At 42.7% G+C, this 25,554-nt stretch overlaps 1 protein-coding gene across 1 annotated transcript in view; it reads left to right on the plus strand.

Annotated features, from left to right (window-relative positions):
* The window catches only part of MYO16 (myosin XVI), a 627,399-nt gene that overhangs the window by 88,579 nt on the left and 513,266 nt on the right, over positions 1-25,554 (plus strand). The window lies entirely within an intron of this gene.

Here is a 25,554-nt window from a genome sequence, read left to right on the forward strand (position 1 = left end):
TTCTTATGACCCTAGTGGTGTGACTGGGTAACAGCATAGCATCTTCTCCCATACCCTGGAGCCTGTGGATGCTTTTTTATAAGAACAGCATACAATAAAGTTTAAGGGTGGGATGTGGCCAGGTGGAAGGGTTATGGATAAGACATTGTTGTTCTCTATGAGCCTCGTTCCCCAGCAAACTTCCAGGAAAATTCCCACATCCGTTTATGCTTAGTTTTCATCTACAGAACCTTTCATGGAAGAATGGACAGGGCATGAGAGCAAGTAGTGAGGCTATAACAGCATGACCCTGCTCTCAGTGAGTGTGGTGCAGGGAGCAGAATAGAAAAACTATCTATTACAAATGCTTCAGGATGTGTTTTGTTTTGCTTTTTTATACTTGTGGATTACAGGACATTCATACAGGTGAAGAGACACATCACCCTAGAGCAGTGATTCCCAAACTTGTTCCGCCGCTTGTGCAGGGAAAGCCCCTGGCGGGCCGGCCAGTTTGTTTACCTGCCGCGTCCACAGGTTCGGCCGATCGCGGCTCCCAGTAGCCATGGTTCGCTGCTCCAGGCCAATGGGAGCTGCTGCAATTGGCGGCCAGTATGTCCCTCGGCCCGCGCCACTTCCAGCAGCTCCCATTGGCCTGGAGCAGTGAACTGCAGCCACTGGGAGCCGCGATTGGCCGACCCTGCGGACGCAGCAGGTAAACAAACCGGCATAGCCCGTCAGGGGCTTTCCCTGCACAAGCGGAGGAACAAGTTTGGGAACCACTGCCCTAGAGAAATCAATAAGTTACTTTCTGTAAAAGCTGGAATTATTAAAATCAACCAACAGTAACAGATAAACTTCTATATAACTTGCATTTTTAGATGAGAAGTTTTAGGTAGGACAGCAATATATAACACTGCTAACATATCAGGGAGGCTAGAGGGGCACATTCTACAAATTGTGGGTATGTGTATATATTTTATGGCCTTGTCTACACTAAAGCATAGTAAGGTGATATGTCCTAGCTACATTAGCTCATTGGTGGAGTGACATTTGGTCTCCAGTGCACTCCTTGAGGTCTCTTCATTTGCTATATAGTACATTTATCTCCATACCACTTCTGCTCAAACCTTCTAGTAATCATTTGTTATGCAATTAGTGTGCTACAGACCCTTGGTATGGAAATCTCTTTTTAAGTCTCTGTCACAGTTAATGTAAGAAACATAGATCAGCTGAAAGACATACATCTTTTTGACTAGTTTGCCAACAATAGCTACCTTACCATAAACTGTAGTTTAGTTATCTTAGCTAATCTTTAGAGAGACAAGGTAAGTGAGTCTCTCTAATATCAACACGGCTACAACACTGTAATCTAATCTTGGTTGCTTATGTGCTGCCTTTCAGAATCTCAATGTTCACATAAACTCTCTTGATTGACTATTATTACTTTTCTCACTTACATGGTAGTCTGAACAGGAGTTAGAAGGAACATAGTCTTGGTCTTATGCATGCTGATTTTCTTCTCACCTATGTCATACATATAGATGAGAACACTGCAGCTCTTTGTGGGCCTTCCTGCAAGGAGATAAATACAATTAGGTCATCCAAGAGTAGTAGGTGGACCATGACATTACCTATTCAAATCATGGTCTGCTAATGTATGCCAGCAAATCCAGTCTATGCACAACAGACCTACAGTAGAAAGTTACAAAAGACATTTTGTCCCCAGACTTTGTTTAAAAGTCTCCTTTGGAAGATTTATTTATTTATCTATTTATATGAATACTGATAGAAAAGTCTTAGGAGATGCAGCAACTCAGCCACAGATATGTCCATTATTAGATAAAGGGTTGTGTTCATTTAACATAGTAATTACAACAACAGGACAGGTCAGGAGCCTCTCTGCCCAGTACCCATGCAAGCAATGATCTAAACAAAACAAATGCATGGAAGGGTTAACAAAGGTTTCTGATTAAATTACATAGTTATTGATCATAAGCTCTCTGCTTTCCTTGTTCGGGAGTGTGGAGAGGAATGAATAAGAGTGAAATTAGCAGGCCCCAAAGCAGCAGAAGGGAAGTAGTGGGGAGCCATCGTAGGCCGCTGGAGTCCACAAAGGCCATTCCGCCTCCTAATATGGTTGGTGGTTCTGCAGGATTCAGGGGGCATTTTGGAATGGGAAGCTGAGGAACCAGGAAGCAGCTGCCCTACTGTACATATAGAATAATACTGCATAAATAGTCAAATGGAAATCGGATGAAGTGAGCTGTAGCTCACGAAAACTTATGCTCAAATAAATTTGTTAGTCTCTAAGGTGCCACAAGTACTCCTTTTCTTTTTGAGAATACAGACTAACACGGCTGCTACTCTGAAAAGTGACATTGTGGCCAAAGAGCTAATCTGATCCTGAAATACATAAAGAGGGGAATCTTGAGTAGATTAGAGAGGTTAATTTACCTCTGTATTAGGTACTGATGCAACTACTGCTGGAATGTGGTGTCATCTTCTGGTGCCCACAGTTCAAAGCAGGATGTTGAGAAACTGAAGAGGGTTCAGAGAAGAGCAGCAAGAATGCTTGAAGTATTAGAAAACATACCCTATAGTGATAGACTCAAGGAGCTTGGTCTGTTTAGTTTAACAAAAGGAGGGTAAGGGGTGACTTGATTACAATCTATAAATACCAACATGGGGACCAAATATTTAATGATGGGCTCTTCAATTTAGCAGAGAAAGATATAACATGATCCAATGGCTGGAAGTTGAAGCTAGACAAATTCAGACTGGAAATCAGGCATATATTTTTAACAGTAAGAGTAATTCACCATTGGAACAATTTACCAAAGGTTCTGGTGGATTCTCCATCACTGATAACTTTTAAATCAAGAATTAATGTTTTTCTAAAAGCTATGCTCTAGGAATTATTCTGTGGAAGGTTTCTGGCCTGTGTTATACAGGCGAGTAGACTAGACCACAATAGTCAATACTGGCCTTGGAATCTATGAATCTAGAGGAGTGGGGCTGGGAGCTGAGAGTCTGTAACTCTCTTCTCTGCCCCGCTGTTTGACCTCTTCATGCCCCTGATATTTTAGGAGCTTGGCAGAGGAGCAGAGATGACAGCTGAAGACTCTCAGGAGCGAAGTTCCCAACCTGGCTCTGCCTTCAGCTGCCCCACCCTGTGAGCCACAGGGAGTTTGCTAGCTGGTCAGCAGCAACTGGAGTAGGGTTGACAGTTGTGTGATTTTCGTTACCAAGCTGCCTGGGCCACAGTTGATCAGGCTGGGCCACAGGATCTTTTTTGGGGAGGAGATGACGAGGCACACCAAGTGTCTAAATTTTAAAGCTTTATTGGTAAAATAATAAAATAACAGCAGAGTGCTGGGAATGCTCCCACGTCACTCAGGGGAAGAAAGAAAGCGTGAATGCCCCAAGCCCTAACCCACTTTCATACTCATACATTTACGACCCAGACTGGCCAAGTCTGGGTGTAACATCAGAAGAAGGGGGGGAGGGGAAGGTGGACGGGAGTGCTGTCCTGGGCCCAGGTCGTCCAACAATCTGCTGTGCTCTCTGAATTGCTCCAGCTCTCAGGATGGTTTTAAGTCCTGGGCTCCTTTGGGGTGTTCCATTCCATGACCTCTGTTCCTGGTGCTCTTTATGCCAGTCCAAACCAGCTTTCTGTGGTCTCCTCGACTTTCTCCAAAACACACCAGCTACACTTTGTTGTCCTCTTTGTTTTCCTCTGTGCTGGCCTTCGCTTGCCTTGCTTGTTATGAGCTGGCTCTACAGGTCTGTGTCTGTTCAGTTGAATCTTCCTTTCTCATGATTGGTGTGTGGATTCCGGGCCCCCCTCTTTCTTGGCCAGCAGCCAAGAGTCAGATGTGTTGTGTGGCCTTGAGCTGGCTGGAGTCAGCGTCTTATCTTCAGACTGAGCTTGCTAGCTGCAGTGTTGAGTTAACCCGTTCTCTGCTTTCTTCTTTCTTCTCCCCCTCTCTTGGCCTCTCGTACTCCTGCAAAGGAATCTTCCATTCCCCACTCGCACTCCTTTGACCCTCCCCAAAATGCTTTGCAGTGCTAGCAACAGCATTAGCAATATACAATGCTGATCTGCCTTCCCAGGGGACTCCCTGAGAGAGGGGGCCTTGGGGTGTGACAGCTATACCTCTTAGAGCCCTGCAGTTGTTGTCTCTTCCCACTCTCTACTTCCTGGTCTGTTTGGAGGAGCAATAAAGGAGGGCTGCAGAGCTCTTGGAAGCAAAGCTTCCAGGTCCCTTTCTCCTGCATCCTGATCAGGTCAGGCGGCAGCAAACAAAGCAGAGTTGGGAGATGTGTACCTTACAGTCCTGCACCTATCAGCTCCTGCAATCATCAGTATTGCTGACTCTTGATTTTTTGTGTGTGTCTTTTTCATGGAACCCCAGCTCCTGGAGTCATGATAATGTGACAATCTCAGCTTTCATTTTTTAAAAAAGGTAAAAAGTAAGTTTCTAGCCCTCATTATTATGGAGAAAAGCTTGAAAATGGGACCAGAGCACACCCTGAAGGCTATCAAACTAAGGACAAATAAAAATAACCTTTCATTTATTATCATCTTTTTTATCTCATGATTTTTAAGCAAAAAAATTGGGGCCTGGCTCATGCTTTTGAATGCTTGACATTGGCGATAGTGTTTCTTCTTGGACCGTGTGTTCCTCTGATAGGTTTGAGAGGTGAGAGGAGAGGAGAAGCGGAGAGGAAGGGAAGCTGGTAGCTGAATGTCTTTGATGAAAACATTTTCCAGCCCTATTCCTCCTGTTGTGAGCTGGGTTCTGTGTGTCATAGGAAACATGGAACCTAGTAACTTCCCTTAGATCCCTGCAGTTCTCATCCCTACCTACCCCCTCCATGACACTTGCTCACAGGAGCACCACTCTCTGTCCCACTCAAATTGCTGCTGCCTCAGATAATGAAGTCCCTGTGGTTCACAGGCCCTTGGCCAGGTGAAGGGGGCAGGGGAGGGGAGCTCAGAACTTCAATCCTGAGAGGCCTGTAGCTGTCAACTCTGCCCCTCTGCCTGTCCCTCAAACATACCAGGCAGTAGATCTGAGAGCTGCAGGGCTCAGGCTTTTGAGGTGGAAGAGAGCTGGCAGTGACCAGCTCAGCTGAGGAGTTTGCCCAGTGTGGCTCTGAGCAAGGGGTGGCTTGCAGTTATATGAAGGTTCACTACGCAGAGCCAAAAACAAGCCTTAATATTTTCTTTTTAAATTTTAGACCTTGCCATGTTTTGTCTTCATATCTCTTCAAATCCCCTTTTTCTCTACCTTTGTGCACAAAAGCATTCTAGGGCTTGAATTTTAAAATCAGGTCATTTTGGATAGCCTGCATATTAGAAAAACCTTGACTAAATAACCACAAATTTGCACCACAAATTTTACCACATGCCTTGGCCTGATATGTTAATTTTCAAGCCAGTGTAACAGTGCACGTGTGTTTTAAAGAGATTTGAAAATGAAGTGAGCTGTAGCTCACGAAAGCTTATGCTCAAATAAATTTGTTAGTCTCTAAGGTGTCACAAATACTCCTTTTCTTTTTGCGAATACAGACTAACACGGCTGCTACTCTGAAACCAGCTTTACAGAGAAACCCATCTCCAACCTTAATTATGGAATCATTACGGCTCCAGAACCAGAAAAAAGAGAAATTATCGACACACACAAAATATCCCATATCCCATGGTTTTAGTATCTCTCCATAAGTTTGCTTGCTTTCTGCATTGTTCAAGCTTTCATGAGCTCTTTTGTTTAAAATAAGTTTATCAGTTCAGTTTGAAATGTACTGCTGACTTTTGAATTCAGCATAGCATGATACTGTCTCTGGGCAAAGAACCCATTCCCAAAGAAGAACAGTTAATGAACTGTTAGCTTCAAAGCTTATAATTAGGTTAAACAAGTGCTGACATTACTTAGTTTCAGAGATTTTTCCCCTCTAAAAGTAACCTAGGGAAATACATACAAGACTTGTGTTAATGCAATGTTAAATGTGCATAGTTAAAATCACAAAAGGATCAATCCAGGAAGGTGCTCAGCACTCCCAACTCTCATTGACTTCAGTCAAGGCCACTCAGTATTTTCCAGGATTAGACCCAAAGTCAGGAAATGGAAAAAATAAGGCTCCCTTCACTTTATACATTCAAATGTGTCAAATTAGCATTACAAGATCCTATATTGTCCCTGCATGTGACAGAAATATATTGATAATGACAGGTAAAATTGTTTTTAGAACAAAGAAGTTCTGTAGCAGTTGATCAGTGCAGTTTCTAAGTTCATCCCCAAGTTCCACATGTATGAAAAATGTCATGCAAATTACCCTTGGGGTACTGTGTGATTTTTGCTTCTTTTTTAAACTATAGCTTGAGTCATTGCCCAATAATAACAGCTCATTCACTTTAAAGGTCTGGTCTTGCTCCCACTGAATATTGTGGTGCAAATCTAAAAACAGTTTACAATTTGACGTTCAGTGTCTAGTAAATTCCAAGCTATGTTGTGTGGCATCCTCCTCATTTGAGGATTTTCAGCATCCCATGAGGATCTGAGCTTTCTGTATTTTGGTTGGGAGGAGAGGGGATAATTTATGAGCTCCCGGGCATGACTGGAAGGTATTCTGTTACATTAAGCTCCTCAAATACTTGGCCCACTTTCTTGAGGGAAAACACACATATAAGGGAAGGCAAATGAAGCCTCCAAAGCTAGTCAAGATGAAACCTTTCATACCCACTCATATTTTTCTTTTCTGTCACATTTACTGAATTTTGTGAGTGTATGTGTGGACATGCACATTTTCTTCTTCACTTTCTTTTCAGATGTCTATTGATATTTAAAAAGGAAGCTCGGTTATTAATATACTATCAAGAAAATCATAGTAGGAGGTACCTCTGTAATAAACCATTTGAATGAAAGAAGCAAATGACCATTGAAACAGAAGAATTAAAACAGGGGTATCATTCACTATGGGGAAGGGGGACAGTACCCCTCAACCTTTGCTTGACCCCAGAATTTTCTTAGGTCTATATGTTTGAGTATGTCTTCCACTCTCTCTCTCTCCCTCCCTCCCCATTGGCACCCAGCCCCAACTTCGCAGGAAATAATATAATTACATGTAATGTTCTATATGCTGACACCACTTTGCCCTCCCCAGAGTTTTTCTGAAATAATGCCTCTGAAGCAAACACTTTGCTTATTTCTTGAAAAGGGACTGGAACTATTCTTGTAAGAAGCAAATAAGTTTATTTTGTAATAAGAGGTTCCACAAGTTTTCAAAATGATTGGTGAATGCAATGTGTACCATACAGTACATTTTATAATGTATATAAAAATCAGTTTCCATTTCTGCTCCATTTTTACTGAATGTAGGTAGGTTGCTAGTATTTATTACAGCTCTAATGGAGTGTGCAGTAACAGCCTTACTCCTTCCTTGTTCATGTGTAAATCAGCTTTTTGCTATGTTGAGGAATTTGCTCTTTATTTTTATGTCTGAACAAAAAGTGGCCAAACACAGAGAATTGACCTATCTCTATTGCTGCTTGCAGGAGCTGATTAGCCCACCTTCCTACACTTTTCTCTTATCCCTGATTTCAACAAACACTTCAGCTTTACTGAAACTTTCTCTATTATGTTTGAAACAACTACTGTCAATCTACTTTTCAAATGTACTCCCTTCCATTCTTCAGTCACTATGATCTCAGCTCTGACCCCTCTATTCCCTAAAAGATTCGAGAGAAGGTATTTTTTGTCCTCACTTTTCTGATCACCCCTCTCAGCATAGCCCCTATGGCTGCTTTTAATCTGTCCATGAATCCTTTCATAGTACTACTGAGATGGCCTTCTTTGGGTGGTTAATAATGGACTCCTGACTTCTGAATCAGATTCTTTTTCTTATCTTTCTAATTGGTCTTGGTGGTATTTTTTGTTTATTGCTCAGTCTCTATTGCTTGAGTGTCCCCAAAAGCTGGTATCCATAGTCCTCTTTTTGTTTGTCCTACCTCATTACTGCTTCTTTATTTCTCATTGACACTTCATATTTCCCCCTCTTTCCTTCTACTACCAAAGTACCAATTTCTCATCAGCTTCTGAGATACCTCATGCTATTTTCAACATCAGATACTGATTCTATTACTTCCATGCTGATTGCAGTCAACTCTACATCTCTCTCAACTTACTTTTAGCCAAGGCAAGTAGATAAAGGGATTGATGTGTCTGCTTCTGGCTATACTGTACCACAGTATCCTACTTGTGGCAAAAGGTCTTCCTTGTCATATGCATTTGACTTGATTATCATTCTTCTTAACAAAGTCTTTGACCTGATTCTGGGCTGAAAACTGAGTTTGTTGAAGCCCTGAAAGGTTATGGGTGGGGGTAGGGGGGAGTGGAAACGGGGAGAGAGAAAAAGGGATGGGAAAAAAGGTGGCTGTGCCACCTTTCTTGTCGCCCCTCAGACTCTGGAGGTGGCTAAGGACCAAAACAGTCCCCTGCCTCAGGGTGCACTAATGTAACTGCTACCTGCAATCACTCATTTTGGGCTGTTGCAGAAGTCCAGACTAGTTAGAGGCTACCTTTTCTTCCCCACTCCCTTCCCTTCCATAGCCATGCTTCCAGCATGCCGCTATTTCAGGGTCCATGAGCAGGGGAGGCAGAATAGTTTAGAGACAGTCTATTGGCTGTCTGCCACCTGAGGAAGCCCTTTATATCAGGAGGATTCCCAAGGAATTGTGTCTGTTTTGATGATTATCCTTGTATCAGGGTTATGGGGGAAGCCAGAGTCAGGGCCATTGTCATTGTTCCCAAAGCTGATATCTTTAAGTAGCCAATGACAATGAATGCTTTTTCCTCACACATGTAACTTTGTAAATCTCCACTAAAAGAATAATGCTAGAATTCATACTGACTATGAGTCAACCTCTGCTGGATAATAGAAGTTAGAGTTGGAAACAAGTTATTAGGATATCCAGTTCATAATCCTGTCAGTGAAGAAAAGTTTTGCAGTATGTTTGCTAGCCTTTTGTCCAGTCCAGTTTTAAATGGACAAAAGCAAAAAAGGAATTCCATAATTATCTTTTGGGAGACTCTTTGTCACAGGGTGACTGTCCCCTGTAAGAGGGAGCTGGATCCACTGCCACTTGTGACTCATCAGCTGTGCCCCAGTTGAGTTGAAGGCAATGTAAATGGGGAGAGAGTGACAGTGGAAGAGTCATCCAGGAAACGGACAGGTGAGATGTGCCTGTGAGACACACAGAGGACAGTGAGAACTGCCTGAGAAAGAAAGGAGAGACTCAGGGAGAAAAAGGAGCACAGGAAGAGAGCTGATGCAGAGAGCCATGGGGAAAAATAAAAGGTGACGCATGTTGTTGGTAAGGTCTGACTAGAGCTGGGGAACCCCTGCTGATTAACAGGAGAGTTTGGGCAGGGGGGGGGAAATAGGTTGGTGAGATGAAACTGAGGCCCAAACAAGAGGGTTGATGCTGGGGGAGTGGAGGTGGGGAGTGGAGAGGGTCCCAAGCAGCATGGTAAGAGGAAGCTGAGCTCAAAATAAGAGGGTTGATGCTAGAGGGTGAATCCCAGGAACAGGGAGGGATAGAACTCACGGACAGGAAAGCCTAGATGAGTGGAACAGTGTGGGAAGACCCCTGCAGCACGCCTGAGTGGAGGTTGCAGGAAGCTGAGCCCAGAACAAAGGGTTGGTCCTAAACTGATGTTCTCTGAGCAGGGGTCAGAACTAGGGATGCCTGTCTGAGTGGAACACTATAGGGAATTCCCTTGTGGGAGGCCTGACTTGGGGCTACCAGGGGAGAGTAGCAGGAAATAAGCAAATCTGAGAGCTTTCAGGCGAATGGCCTGGAAAGTGGAGCCCTGGAACAAGGGAAGGGAGAGTTTGAGAACAGACTGGAGATGGATTTTTGGAAGGATGAGCACAGAAAACTGCTATAAATCTGTTGTACTTTGGAATTTTGGGGATAATGGCTTTGTCATGAGGGACTATAGAACAGGTATAGAAATCTGTTAAGACCGGAGATGGGCTCTTGAACTGGACACTGAGAGAGAATGTGTTCTTTTTATAACCGGATCAAGGGGAAATTGAGGTAGGCACCTCTCTCATGCTTTGACCTGCCATAGGAGGGTCTCCAGAAGGAGCTGCCTTATCGTACTTTTCTACTGTCATTCCAGGAAGTTTTGCCTGATATTCAGCCTAAATCTTCCTTTTAATTTAATTTAATCTAATCACTCCTAATTAAATCCACACTGACCATCTCAAATACTTCCTTTCCGTCACTGGTTATTTCACCCTTCAAGTATTTATAGTGTTATCAGGCCCCAATTCAAGGTGTTGCTTCATAATATGTTGTTTAAGTTCTGACAGGATGCTTATGTCTGTAAGACATGCAGAAAACTTGGGTTCTCCCCCAAAGCAATTACAGTTTCAATAGACAGACAATAACAAAAGTGCCATATGAGACTCAGAAAGTGCTAGCTTAGCCTGATTTTGTTAAGAATAATATTTTAGTAAAGGATTGAGAGAGCTATTTGGTGTAGCATTTTACCACTAGGAGAGACATTGAGAAAGAGGTGAGTTTGAGGCATGATTTGAATGAAAAGAGGGGTGAGCACAGGTACATGGGGAGAGTTACAGCATGGAAAAAAGAATGTCTAAAGGAGAGAGTAAAGGAAGGAGGAAGAAGGAATGATGGAAATGGTGTTTATTAATAGAGCAAAGGTGGTGAAAGGGAATGTGGAAATGTGGGAATGTCAAATGGAGTTGACATGTAAGCAGTGTCTTGAAAGAGAGGCTGAGATGTTTTCATTTGATACAGAGATCTAAAGCAATCCACTAGAACAGCAGTCCCCAAACTTTTGAGGTCATGCCCCCTTACCGCTGTCCGTGCCCCCCACCCTACCCGTGCCGGGAGCGGGGCCATGGCTCGGAGGCAGGGGGGAGAGGGCGGACTGAGGTAAGAGGGCTGAGACTGGTGACACAGCTGAGGGTAGGTCTGGGGCCAGGACCCAGGCTGTGGCCAGGGACTGAGGCTGGGGTCAAGAGCATACCCGCAGCTGGACTGTGTTGGGGGCCAGCAGCCAGGCCCATGGCCAGGTGCAGCTCCCTTCCAGGCCTTCCCCCCAGCCTCAGCCCCAAGCAAGGAATGGAGCTGTGGCCTGTGGCCAAGGATCAGGGTTGGTGTGGGGTCAGGAGTGGAGCCATGCGGAGGCTGGGGATAGGGCCAGGTGCAGGAACATGGCTGGGAGTGTTAGGAGGCTTATTCCTTCACCCACTTACTTCCCTGATCCTTCTTGCATGAACAGAGAGCAACAATACCTGAAGTCCAAAGGTGCAAACAATTAGATGTTTATTGGGGTGAACTTCCAGTAAGCATGATTCCAGTTTCCTTCCTTAGTGTCCCCCTTCCCAGCTCTGACACCACAGAGCCTTACCTGTGTCCCTGTTCCCATTCCCCCCCTTAGCAAAACATGATTCCAATTTCCCCACCCTCTTTCCCTGTTCCCATTTTCCCCCTTACTTCCTGATTGACTGCAGACTATATAGTAAAACTTGAGTTCTGCTTAGCTATACCTTAACCAATCATTTTCCTGAAATTTAACTAACCAATCCTAACATATTGTAACATGATTATTTAACCAATTATATCCCACAATCTTAATTAGTTTACACCCAGCAAAATTAATTATACCACAGACAGATAGAATCACAGAAGCAGACAGAGAGTATAGAGACAAACAATAGGGAAATGGGGACTACAGTGATAGAACAACACAGAAATGAGGATTTCACAACTACATCTATAAAGACATAAGGGTTTCCCAGCTGTGTCTATTGATAAGTGAGTTCTTGCCAGACAGGATGCTATCAAACTAAGTTTCCCTTTACATCTTCTAGGCACTTCCCTTTCTCTGGAGGCGATGGGCATTATCAGGACAGGATTGTATTCATAACAGCCCAATAGCACCCTATTTCAATGTGACTAGTTTGGAATGTGAGGATGTGACCGGTCGCTTCCCAGCTTATGGCTGCCTCTGCTGCTTAGCCAGAGGCCTTAGCCTAAGAACAGGGCCTCAGACTGTCATAGTAAGAGAAGGACCTTACACCGGCAGACAGTGATTTTGATTCTTTTATACCTCTATAACTAGCTAAGTGATAAGAATACACCTAAATTCTTAGAGTATAGGCCTTTACAGACAGGCCTGAATATCTATATCCTAACAGGGAGAAGGACTGGAGCAGAGCTGGGGGCAGAGAGGGGTTGGGTGGTACTCCCTCCCTCCCTGCTCCTTTGCGGGGCTGGCCCAGGCCCTGTTGCACCCCCCCCCACACACCGGATGTTCCTCCACACACCCCTATGGGGGCATGCCCCACAGTTTGGGTAACTCTGCAGTAGAAGGATTCAGAAAGTAAGAACAAAATAGATCTAGGTTAGGTTATTGGCTAGTTCTATTCCTTGCTCTTTGGGTCATAAATTTGTGTTCTACATAATTTAAGAATAACCTCTCTGGAGATTTTATATATATGTAACTCACACATATTTGGGTTATATTTATAATAATATAATATACTAGTAGCTGAAAGCCCATGCTGTTGCACAGGTATAATTTGTAAAGGTAGGTAGGGGTGTGTGTGTAAGCCTAAATGTGGGCTCTTGTTTCCATGCTCTGTGTTGTATTGAGCAGTGTTGCTGTTCATACGTGTTCCCCAAAGTTTGTGCACAGAGCTGGCACCTGGTTGGAGGCACAGCCACCTCTTTGTTATCCCACATAGTTGTTATTTCCACCTTCTCTGCTCAACTGTTGAATTCCAACTGCCATAGAACCTTTGGACTCCAGCATTCCATCTGGTTCTCACTAGCCCAGTGATGACTGAACTGGCCATATTCTGAACAAAAAGAGCCGTCAGCCTTGACTGTTTTCATTGCTTCATGCTGACTCAACAGATATTCTAGGCTTCATTGTGCTACATAGATGGGGTGACAATCAGCATTTTATTTCTATAGATAATATAATTTTAACCCATAGATATGCAGATAGTTTAAGTTCTCCATGCAAGTGGTATCCTGTAATGCTGATTACCCCAAGAATCGAGCTAGGAATTTTTCATTCTTGAACTGTACCAGATGTGCACAGACATCTCTTCTTTTCAGTCCTTGAAACTAAATGAAAATATTTTCATCTCTACACTTTTCATTGTTAAAAAGGTAGCTCTCTGGAGCTGTAAATATTTCTGACATATAACACTACCCCTCCACCTTCTCTTCTGCTTCTGTCCTATACAGACTATTTTCATCTGTATTGACATTCCAGGTATGTGAATTATCCTGCAAGGGTGACTAAATGCTAGTCACCATCCATTCAGTAGCATTTCTAGTTTCTTGCGGGTTTCTCATGCTTTTTTTTCTTTTTGTACGGGCCTTAAGAATGTGAATTATCTTCTTTGTTTCAGCACAACTCCCTCTATTGCTTTACTTTGTATATTGAAAGTACCCACTCGATTATTTGAGTTAATGCAAAATTATTTTTCTCCACTTTTCTTAGTCGCTTTAAAGCCTACCTAACAGGCCCTGCTATTTTTGAATCTAGGTATTAGAACCTCTTCTGCTAAAATGATTTCTGTCAGATTCAAACAGGATGTCATCCTAAAATGTTTAAATGTTCTGTCAATCCCAAACCCTCCTCTCTGCACCATTAGTATTTCCAGTATCAATCTTTTTCTTTCTTTGTTTGTGCTTAGCACAAGAAGTATCTCTGAAATTACTTGTATCAATCCCATCCTCATTTCTCTCCCCAGGTCCCTGAAGAGACTGATGATCATATCATATCCTTCTTCACTTACTAAAACCCTTGCTGGGTTTTGAAATAATTGTTCCTGCTTTAATCACTTCCCATCTTAACAACTGCTATAGTTTTTCCAAATCTCCACTCTCTATATTTCAGACTGCAGTAGTAATGCTATTCAGTAGCTCAGAGCAGGACAATATCATCCCTGTCTTCCATCACCATCCCTGGCTTTCTGTCCATCTCCTAATCCAATTCATAATTTTTCTCTTATCTTTCAAGACTTTCTAATAAAACATAGAGAAAATAATAAATTGTTACAATCAGGCAGACACCACTGTGGGTCATGAAAATTAAGTTACAAAGTTTACAGGATAATGATGATAACATTCCATATAAAAATGCATGTCTGCACCTTTCTTCTGTCCCCCCACACCATATTTCATAAAGGAAGAACAGCACCTTATAGTCTCTGAGAAGTCAGGTATCTTTTCTTGGCATAGGCAGACAACTACATGGAAGATTTTGTTCTTTTCCCCCAATGCCCAGTAGTGTTGATGCCTGGTGTTTTGTTTCCAATAGGAGTTACTGAGGTATATCTGAACTCATTACTTTCAGCATCTATATAGACTCTTCCTGAACAAAAACACTGCAGATCTTCTTGTTGGTGTCCTTACAGGTAATATCACAAGGAAAGTTGTATACATGCACTGATAACTAATTTATTCAGGTAGAAGCAACATTTGTGGGCTGTGCCAAAGGCATGGCTAGAATCCTGGATCCGTGCTGCAGAGCTGGGAGGATGTGGTTTGTACAGTGGTGGCACTCACCTCCTTTCATCCCCCACATCATGGGATCTCCTGCTTCCATTTGGTGTCTTCGGATACTGTTGGCCTGGCTTTCCCTTACTTCCTTCTGTGCTCTTGTCTATTTGAGGACCTACCACATAGTGTCCCTGTGTCTCCACTTCCCTTCCCATTTCATCTAATAATTGTCATTGGAGATGTAGGAGGAATGTGACAGGATTGTCTTCCCTATTAAGTGTGGTGGCATCTAGGGGTCAGTTCACACATCCCACTCATGTTGCAGATTTTGGGAAGATTTCATGTATGCAAAGACATAAGAAATAAGAGATATTGGTAGAGGGGAAGTGGTCCTGGAATAAGTAATATATGTGAGAACATCAGTTAGTGTTTCCTTAAGGGTTCAGGCCAGGAACCCTGCAGAATGGGTGGGGCAGGGCTCCCTGCTCACCCGGTGAACTGGAAATGAGCTAGGAGAAGGGGACAAGCACATGTGACTCCTGCCTCATAACAAGGTAGGCAGCAGAAGGAGAAGGCTGCCTGGTGAACTTCTGAGCCTGAGGAGTAATATGGGGTGTGGAAAAGGCCAGGTGAAGGAAAAGCTGACTAACATTCTGCAGCTGGCCTAAGTTACAACCCAGCTTCAGAGGGGGGCATTGGGGCACCTAGGTGAAGAGAGAGTGACTGTTTAAAGTGCAACCCCATCTTCAGGATGGGGACTGAGAGGACCTCCTGAACAGGGGCAAGAGAGCAGACTGGGATTCTTATATGGACCTAGAGTGGCTTTGAACTGGGGTGACTAACAAAGTGAGTTAAACTTTGTAGAAAGACTTAATAACTCAGACCCCAAGAAGGGGGTACATGTTTCAAACCAATCTAGTCTGGGTACTTGATTAAAAAAACCTGAGGGGGTGCTGGGCATAATGCACCTGCAGAGCCATGAGGGGCCACAACAGGGTATGCCAGAAGGCAGCACTTATCTTCCCCAAAAGGCAGGCAGCAGCAGCAGAAGTGTTTCTCCTATCATTGCTAGGCCAAGGACCAAAAGGAGACAATACCCCATAAGGCACTACACACTTGAATATTCTTGCTATTACACCAAGCCTTAGCAGATTCTGTCTGCTTCTCTACCTAAGATTAGTAGTATTGGGAGCAGAAGCAAAAGCATTTCCCCACTTCTGTTTTCCTTTGGGGCCTCAGCCTTGGGAGAGAGGAGTGGAAGGAAGATCACCACCTCACTGAATAAAGCAGTCTTTATTATGGTAAGATAGGAAGGGAGAGGAGTGGGTGAAGGGAGGCAGAGGAGAAGAAGAGAATTCCTCTTGGAAGTCTAGGTTTGGTAGAATCCAAACCTTCTGCTGGGCCACAGTAGCTAGCTTGTTTCCAATGCTTTTCAAGGGGTCCTGTTGAGTCAGTTTCATGTAACTCATGTAAATCAAATTGTCTAGGATTTGGTCAGACCTACTTCAGAAACATTTCATAAAATATCATATGTGGTTTGTTTCTTCATCAGGTAGACCATGCAATTAGAGACTGTCTGTGGAGTAATTCCTGGCAAGCGTCTATAGGTGGTGTGGCTCATCCACAGAACGGTTCTTCACTTGGGAGCTTAGTCCTGATAAAGATTATCTGTGGTGTGGTCATCAATGGATAGATAGTGTGGCAAAGGTCTGATTGCCTAGTGTCATTTGTCAAAACACATAAGCAATTTTCATTTTGTTGCCAGGTGAAGCAATGCAGCCTTATACAAATAAGCAATGCAATGCAATTGTAACATGTGAAGGAAAATATCAAGCTTTGTTGTGCTGATTGGAAATGGTGCAAACAGTGTACTTCTGTCATGTTTCTAAAACAGCAGCTATGGTGTTTTCTCATTATTCAAACTGCTTTCAAATAGGTCTGCATATATCCATAAATTTTTACAATCATACACAGTGTATAAAATACTCTAATGTTAAGAGTACTATAAGGTAAATTGTTTGTGACACCAGAAAACACTAAAAGAATAAAAAAATATTTATACAGTACACTATATCAATATTTTAGCACAACAAAAGGTAACAAAACATCATTTTGGACAATGTTTTTGTTTACTACAGTATTGTATGAAATATTTCAAAAGTATTTTTTTTATAAGACAAGGAAGCTGTGACCCTGCAGCTCCTCAAATGAAAGGGAGGCAATAAGAATTGTGCAAATCTGATGCAACATCTGATTTTTCTGTAAAAGAGTTTATATCATAAGTCAAATGTCTGTGCTAGTTATGCCCAGTCATGACACATTTAAAAGATAAAGATAAAAGATTTTAAAAAAATCTCCAGTGCCATTATCAAACTTTGTAAATCTGCATCTGACATGGAATTTGCTCTCAACTAAGCAATCTTTTTTTCAGGAAGGTTAAACACAGTGAATAGCTTCTTAACATGAATCTATTTTTCCACATTTGAAGTAGTTTTTCATCGTTATAAGACATTATCTAAGAAAACTTGTGGCGACTGGGGGAGGTCCTGGATGATTGGAAATAGGCAAATATAGTTTGAGCAGGTCCTCAAGGAATCCATTTTGAAGCACTTGGAGGAGAGGAAAGTGATCAGGAATAGTCAGCATGGATTCACCAAGTGCAAATCATGCCTGACCAACCTGATTGCCTTCTATGATGAGATAACTGACTCTGTGGACATGGGGAAAACAGTGGAGGTGATATACCTTGATTTTAGCAAAGCTTTTGATACAGTCTCCCACAGTATTCTTACCAGCAAGTTAAAAAAGTATGGATTGGATGAATGGACTATAAAGTGGATAGAAAGCTGGCTAGATTGTCGGGCTCAATGGGTAGTGATCAACAGCTTGATGTCTAGTTGGCAGCCGGTATCAAGCGGAGTGCTTCAGGAATCTGTTCTGGGGCTGGTTTTGTTCAACATCTTCATTAATTATCTGGATGATGGGATGGTTTGCACCCTCAGCAAGTTCGCAGATGACACTGATCTTGGGGGAGAGCTAAATATGATGGAGGGTAGGGATAGGGCCAGAGTGACCTATACAAATTGGAGTATTGGGCCAAAAGAAATCTGATGAGGTGAAACAAGGACAAGTGCAGAGTCCTGCACTTAGGAAGGAAGAATCCCATGCACTGCTACAGGCTGGGGACCGATGGACTAAGCGGCAGTTCTTCGAAAAGGACCTGGGGATTACAGTGGACGAGAAGCTGGATACAAGTCAACAGTGTGCCCTTGTTGCCAAGAAGGCTAATAGCATATTGGGCTGCATTAGTAGGAGCATTGCCAGCCGATCGAGGGAAGTGATTATTCCCCTCTATTTGGCACTGGTGAGGCCAAATCTGGAGTATTGTGTTCAGTTTTGGGTCCCCCACTACAGAAAGGATGTGGACAAATTGGAGAGAGTCCAGCGGAGGACAACAAAAATGATTAGGGGGCTGGAGCACATGACTTATGAGGAGAGGCTGAGGGAACTGGGCTTACTTAGTCTTCAGAAAAGAAGAGTGCTGGGGGATTTGATAGCAGCCTTCAAATACCTGAAGGGTGGTTCCAAAGAGGATGGAGCTAGGCTGTTCTCAGTGGTGGCAGATGACAGAACAAGGAGGAATAGTCTCAAGCTACTGTTGGGGAAGTCTAGGTTGAATATTAGGAAAAACTATTTCACTAGGAGGGTGGTGAAGCACTGGAATGGGTTACTAGGGAGGTGGTGGAATCTCTATCCTTAGAGCTTTTTAAGGCCCATCTTGACAAAGCCCTGGTTTGGATTATTTAGCTGGGGTTGGTCCTGCATTGAGCAGAGGGTTGGACTAGATGACCTCCTGAGGTCTCTTCCATCCCTAATCTTCTATGATTCTATGATTTTCATGAAACTGTTCAAGACAGCACATCTGAACCTCCAAGACACTTGAAATCAGGTTTGATTTCAGTTCAGTATATGGTCCCAATCCAGTAAAGCACTTAAGCATGTGCTCATCTTTATGCATGTGTCTAGTCCTGTTGAAATCAACATGTTCTTTAGGACTTTGCTAAATCAGGGCCTGGGTTTAGACACACTGTGTCAATATCCTTGAATATTCAGAAACTGCAGTGTGCTAGTGCATTTAGGTTTGATCCATGTTTGCTATGGTTAGTCACATGGTAGAGCTCTAACTGTTGTTCATGTTTTTCTCTCTGTATCCAGAATTCCCTTTTTCACTGCCTAACTTCAGTCTAGAAAAGAAAAACACCCAATATGAGAAAAGAAAAACATCCAAGATGTCCAATACACCACTTCCTTTGTTGACTAAATGAATAGTTTTGCAAACTCATTAGAATTATCACCTGAAATTTGCCAAGTTTCAACTGCCTGCAAAAATCCCATTGATTCTTTCTTCATTAATCTCAAAAATCCTAATTCTTCCTCTTTGTTTTAACATTTTAAATCCTTGTTTATGCCTGGGTCATTTTCCGCCATGAGTACTGTAACTTCCTCTCTCCAACTGCTCCACCGTGCCCCTCTCCAATAGGGCTAACGGGGAAAAAAGAATTTTGTTTTGAGAAAACTTTTGAGGCTTTGAAACTTGTTTTCATTCTTCATCAGAACAAGACTTTGTGGAATATCTCAAAGAGAGAGAAACCCCATAATAGGCTATAGCCCAGTAATGAGGGTACTCGCCTGGGATGTAAAAGACCCAAAGGTATATCTTTGCTCTGCCTAATTCAGAACAAGGACTTGAAAGTGGGTCTGCCACATCCCAGACAAATCCAGAAATTCCATCCTGGACCTGAGAAACGTTTGCGATGAAAGTTCTATCAGAAATGACATGCTTCTGTGAAAATGTTTGGTTTTGAAGAATCAGCATCTTCTGACTGCAGATATTTTGTTGAAAAATTCCCAATTACTCTCTTATCTATCCAAAGTGCTACAGCTAAAATCATGTTTCGTACTCTCCAGCTGGACCGTGTCACTTCCCTTTTAAAAATTCCTGCCCTGGGTTTCTTTGACCTTCTATCTCAATTTTAGCTTCCACTTCTCATCCTCCAGGCTCTTCACATCTCTACAAAGTTCTTTAGCTCTGTTCTCATTTATCCCCAGTTCCCACCTCATTGCCTTCACTATGCCATTGTGACTCTTACCTAACCACTCCTTTGGGATCCTTCTTTCTTGGTCCTGCCAGGAGTGCAGGGGACTGTACTAGATGATCTCTCAAGGTCCCTTCCAGTCCTACGATTCTATGATTTTTTCACTCTCATTTTTGTGCTGTCTTCCAGACTGCCCTCACATTTATGCCAAAACTCCTCCTCGCCAGCAATGTGGAAGGCAATCAACCTTTCAATTTAAATTCTTCCTTATAAACCTATAACCCTTATAATTCATAAAGTGATAATCATTCAGTAAGCACCTAATACACTAAAAGCAAAACATATGTAAGATTTAAAATGGAAATATCATTAGTGGAGGCTAGTGCATGTTGTGTCTCTCTGTAAAAGGCAAGATTCTGCTTCCAGTTACTTCGAGGTAAATTTGGAGTCATTCAGTTGTTTGCAGTGTGACTGAGTTCAGAATCTGCCCTGTACATTGTATTCTTTTCAGGTAAAGACTGTACCTCCTTTTTTTATTACAGCACAAAGTACAATGTCTATCCTTAGCAGATAATAGCAAGTTGTCCTTTCTATTTTTCTGGCTTGGAAAACATAATATTTATGTAAACGTGTTGGATTCACAAATGTACAAGTTCCAACTAATATTTTTGCCACATTTGGGCCAAGCCATAATCTGATGTGTTTTCACAGCTGTAATTCTTCTGTGTCTCAAGACAAAGGCCTTTTATTGGCATTGCTCCCATCCATCTTGCTGAAGGGTTTACACAGAAACTTACTGCTTTTAGTTAGTGTGGATTGGCAGAGGCATGATGCTATTAGAAAAGACCATCTTTCTACTTGACAATAATACCATGGTTGAACCTATCAGGAATGTCACCACCAAAATCATTGCTGAAAGAGATCTTTTGTCAGATATGTTGCCATTTGCTCATTGGCTATGACTACCTCTGACTCTTAGATAAGATAGATATTTATTTTATAAACAGATATGGACCAAAAATGTCCAGATACTGATTGAGAGTGAGAGAGATACTGAAGAATGAATTAATTTGATTCTTTTGGTCTACAGTTAAATTTTAGGAGGAAAGATTGCATGGTAATGCAATTTCTTTGTTGTTTTTGATTGGACTTATTGGTATTTCCTTTTGTTATCCCTGTTATTATTTTTATTTTATTTTAAAGAAACATATTTTGGAATAAAAGAAATAACGGTAATTCATGGAAAGCAATTGTTATGCTGACAACACCTCAAAGCTGACGTGCAATAGTTAGCCATTAGTCAGGAACTGAGTTTTCACCTAAGGGGCTTGCTAATTGATCACGGGATGTCTGAAGATATATCAGTCCACCTTCTTAGAACTTTACAGGACAGCTAATAAAATTTGAATTAGCAATCATTACTGATTAAGTGGACCTGCTCCCTACTCTACTTATCAGTTAAAAATGGCATATGTGCATAAGACCAAGTAACAATATTTCAGACAAACAGTAATTCTATTTAGGAGTATTTGTGGCACCTTAGAGACTAACAAATTTATTGAGCATAAGCTTTTGTGAGCTACAGCTCACTTCATCGGATGCATTTGGTGGAAAATACAGTGCGGAGATTTATATACACACACAGAGAACATGAAACAATGGGTTTTATCATACACACTGTAAGGAGAGTGATCACTTAAGATGAGCCATCACCAGCAGCAGTGTGGGGAAAGGAGGAAAACCTTTCATGGTGACAAGCAACGTAGGCTATTTCCAGCAGTTAACAAGAACATCTGAGGAACAGTGGCGGGTGGGGTGGAGGGGAGAAATAACATGGGGAAATAGTTTTACTTTGTGTAATGACTCATCCATTCCCAGTCTCTATTTAAGCATAAATTAATTGTATCCAGTTTGCAAATTAATTCCAATTCAGCAATCTCTCGTTGGAGTCTGTTTTTGAAGTTTTTTTGTTGAAGGATAACCACCCTCAGGTCTGTAATCGAGTGACCGGAGAGATTGAAGGTTCTCCGACTGGTTTTTGAATGTTCTAATTCTTGATGTCTGATTTGTGTCCATTTATTCTTTTACGTAGAAACTGTCCAGTTTGACCAATGTACATGGCAGAGGGGCATTGCTGGCACATGATGGCATATATCACATTGGTAGATGCGCAGGTGAAAGAGCCTCTGATAGTGTGGCTGATGTGATTAGGCCCTATGACGGTGTCCCCTGAATAGATATGTGGACAGAGTTGGCAACGGGCTTTGTTGCAAGGATAGGTTCCTGGTTTAGTGGTTCTGTTGTGTGGTGTGTGGTTGCTGGTGAGTATTTGCTTCAGATTGGGGGGCTGTCTGTAAGCAAGGACTGGCCTGTCTCCCAAGATCTGTGAGAGTGATGGGTCGTCCTTCAGGATAGGTTATAGATCCTTGATGATGCGTTGGAGAGGTTTTAGTTGGGGGCTGAAGGTGATGGCTAGTGGCGTTCTGTTCTTTTCTTTGTTGGGCCTGTCCTGTGTTAGGTGACTTCTGGGTACTCTTCTGGCTCTGTCAATCTGTTTCTTCACTTCAGCAGGTGGTATTGTAGTTGTAAGAATGCATGATAGAGATCTTGTAGGTGTTTGTCTCTGTCTCAGGGGTTGGAGCAAATGTGGTTATATCGTAGAGCTTGGCTGTAGACAATGGATCGTGTGGTATGATCTGGATGAAAGCTAGAGGCATGTAGGTAGGAATAGCGGTCAGTAGGTTTCCGATATAGGGTGGTGTTTATGTGACCATCGCATATTAGCACCGTAGTGTCCAGGAAGTGGATCTCTTGTGTGGACTGGTCCAGGCTGAGGTTGATGGTGGGATGGAAATTGTTGAAATCATGGTGGAATTCCTCAAGAGCTTCTTTTCCATGAGTCCAGATGATGATGATATCATCAATGTAGCGCAAGTAGAGTAGGGGCATTAGGGGGCGAGAGCTGAGGAAGCGTTGTTCTAAGTCAGCCATAAAAATGTTGGCATACTGTGGGGCCATGCGGGTACCCAGCACAGTGCCGCTGATTTGAAGGTATACATTGTCCCCAAATGTGAAATTGTTATGGGTGAGGACAAAGTCACAAAGTTCAGCCACCAGGTTAGCCATGACATTATCGGGGATACTGTTCCTGACGGCTTGGAGGCCATCTTTGTGTGGAATGTTGCACAGCTGAGGTTAACCCACAGAGAACTTCCTAACAACACTACAAAAAGAAGGATTCTGGGTGGACTCCTCCTGAAGGTCGAAACAGCAGACTGGACTTCTACATAGAGTGCTTCCGCCGACGTGAACGGGCTGAAATTGTGGAAAAGCAGCATCACTTGCCCCATAACCTCAGCCGTGCAGAACACAATGCCATCCACAGCCTCAGAAACAACTCTGACATCATAATCAAAAAGGCTGACAAAGGAGGTGCTGTCATCATCATGAATAGGTCGGAATATGAATAAGAGGCTACTAGGCAGCTCTCCAACACCACTTTCTACAAGCCATTACCCTCTGATCCCACTGAGAGTTACCAAAAGAAACTACAGCATTTGCTCAAGAAACTCCCTGAAAAAGCACAAGAACAAATCCGCACAGACACACCCCTAGAACCCCGACCTGGGGTATTCTATCTGCTACCCAAGATCCATAAACCTGGAAATCCTGGACGCCCCATCATCTCAGGCATTGGCACCCTGACAGCAGGATTGTCTGGCTATGTAGACTCCCTCCTCAGGCCCTACGTTACCAGCACTCCAGCTATCTTCGAGACACCACTGACTTCCTGAGGAAACTACAATCCATTGGTGATCTTCCTAAAAACACCATCCTAGCCACTATGGATGTAGAAGCCCTCTACACCAACATTCCACACAAAGATGGCCTCCAAGCCGTCAGGAACAGTATCCCCGATAATGTCACGGCTAACCCGGTGGCTGAACTTTGTGACTTTGTCCTCACCCATAACTATTTCACATTTGGGGACAATGTATACCTTCAAATCAGCGGCACTGTGCTGGGTACCCGCATGGCCCCACAGTACGCCAACATTTTTATGGCTGACTTAGAACAACGCTTCCTCAGCTCTCGTCCCCTAATGCCGCTACTCTACTTGCGCTACATTGATGACATCTTCATCATCTGGACCCATGGAAAAGAAGCCCTTGAGGAATTTCACCATGATTTCAACAATTTCCATCCCACTATCAACCTCAGCTTGGACCAGTCCACACAAGAGATCCACTTCCTTGACACTATGGTGCTAATAAGCGATGGTCACATAAACACCACCCTATATCAGAAACCTACTGACTGCTATTGCTACCTACATGCCTCTAGCTTTCATCCGGATCATACCACACGATCCATTGTCTACAGCCAAGCTCTACGATATAACCGCATTTGCTCCAACCCCTGAGACAGAGACAAACACCTACAAGATCTCTATCATGCATTCTTACAACTACAATACCCACCTGCTGAAGTGAAGAAACAGACTGACAGAGCCAGAAGAGTACCCAGAAGTCACCTAACACAGGACAGGCCCAACAAAGAAAAGAACAGAACGCCACTAGCCATCACCTTCAGCCCCCAACTAAAACCTCTCCAACGCATCATCAAGGATCTACAACCTATCCTGAAGGACGACCCATCACTCTCACAGATCTTGGGAGACAGGCCAGTCCTTGCTTACAGACAGCCCCCCAATCTGAAGCAAATACTCACCAGCAACCACACAGCACACAAATAGAACCACTAACCCAGGAACCTATCCTTGCAACAAAGCCCGTTGCCAACTGTGTCCACATATTTATTCAGGGGACACCATCTTAGGGCCTAATCACATCAGCCACACTATCAGAGGCTCGTTCACCTGCACATCTACCAATGTGATATATGCCATCATGTGCCAGCAATGCCCCTCTGCCATGTACATTGGTCAAACTGAACAGTCTCTATGTAAAAGGATAAATGGACACAAATCAGACGTCAAGAATTATAACATTCAAAAACCAGTCAGAGAACACTTCAATCTGTCTGGTCACTCGATTACAGACCTGAGGGTGGCTATCCTTCAACAACAAAACTTCAAAAACAGACTCCAACGAGAGACTGCTGAATTGGAATTAATTTGCAAACTGGATACAATTAACTTAGGCTTGAATAGAGACTGGGGATAGTCTCTAAGGTGCCACAAGTACTCCTTTTCTTTTTGCGAATACAGACTACCACGGCTGCTACTCTGAAACCAGTAATTCTATTTGTGGCTAGCGAATCAGATTGACTTTGCAAGATGATTGCTCAGTGAAACAATAATAATGGTGAGTTGCACAGAGGAAGCAAAATCATTTTCCTCATCTTCAAGTACCTTGATATTTTCCAAGCATAATTTTCTTAAAGTTGCTATTCAACTAGTTGACATTTTAGTATAGGTTCTGCTGCTATAGTATTCGCTAAGTGGTAGTAGCCAGATGTCCATGTTTTGCTTGTGAAAACAGTGATGGAATCTGAGTGTTCATTTAAAATACAATGCAGGTCTGCCTTTTGTATGCCCTTAAACAACCCGGAACATGCAGAGTAATACATCAATATGCGTCAACATGTTATTCAGAGGTCAGATAACTAAATATATAGACATTAATTTGCACTTAACGCAGTTTAGTGTATATTTATAGCTGATTATATTTTCTTAGACATTTTTCTTATAATTAGAATTGTAATGGTTAAAATATGATTAGAAAAACATACATTTGTTATGTGTTCAATTGGTAAACCTTACAGTTCCTTTCTTCTGACTTCCAGTTCGGTCAGAAATAGTCCAACTATAAATACTGATGCAATTCACTACAGTCTTCAAAGAAGTGGCAAAATAAGAGCAGGTTACAGAATACAAACACAAACATTTTTAAT

Source organism: Dermochelys coriacea, chromosome 1 (genome assembly GCF_009764565.3).
Source record: "Dermochelys coriacea isolate rDerCor1 chromosome 1, rDerCor1.pri.v4, whole genome shotgun sequence".
NCBI classification, from domain to species: domain Eukaryota; kingdom Metazoa; phylum Chordata; order Testudines; family Dermochelyidae; genus Dermochelys; species Dermochelys coriacea.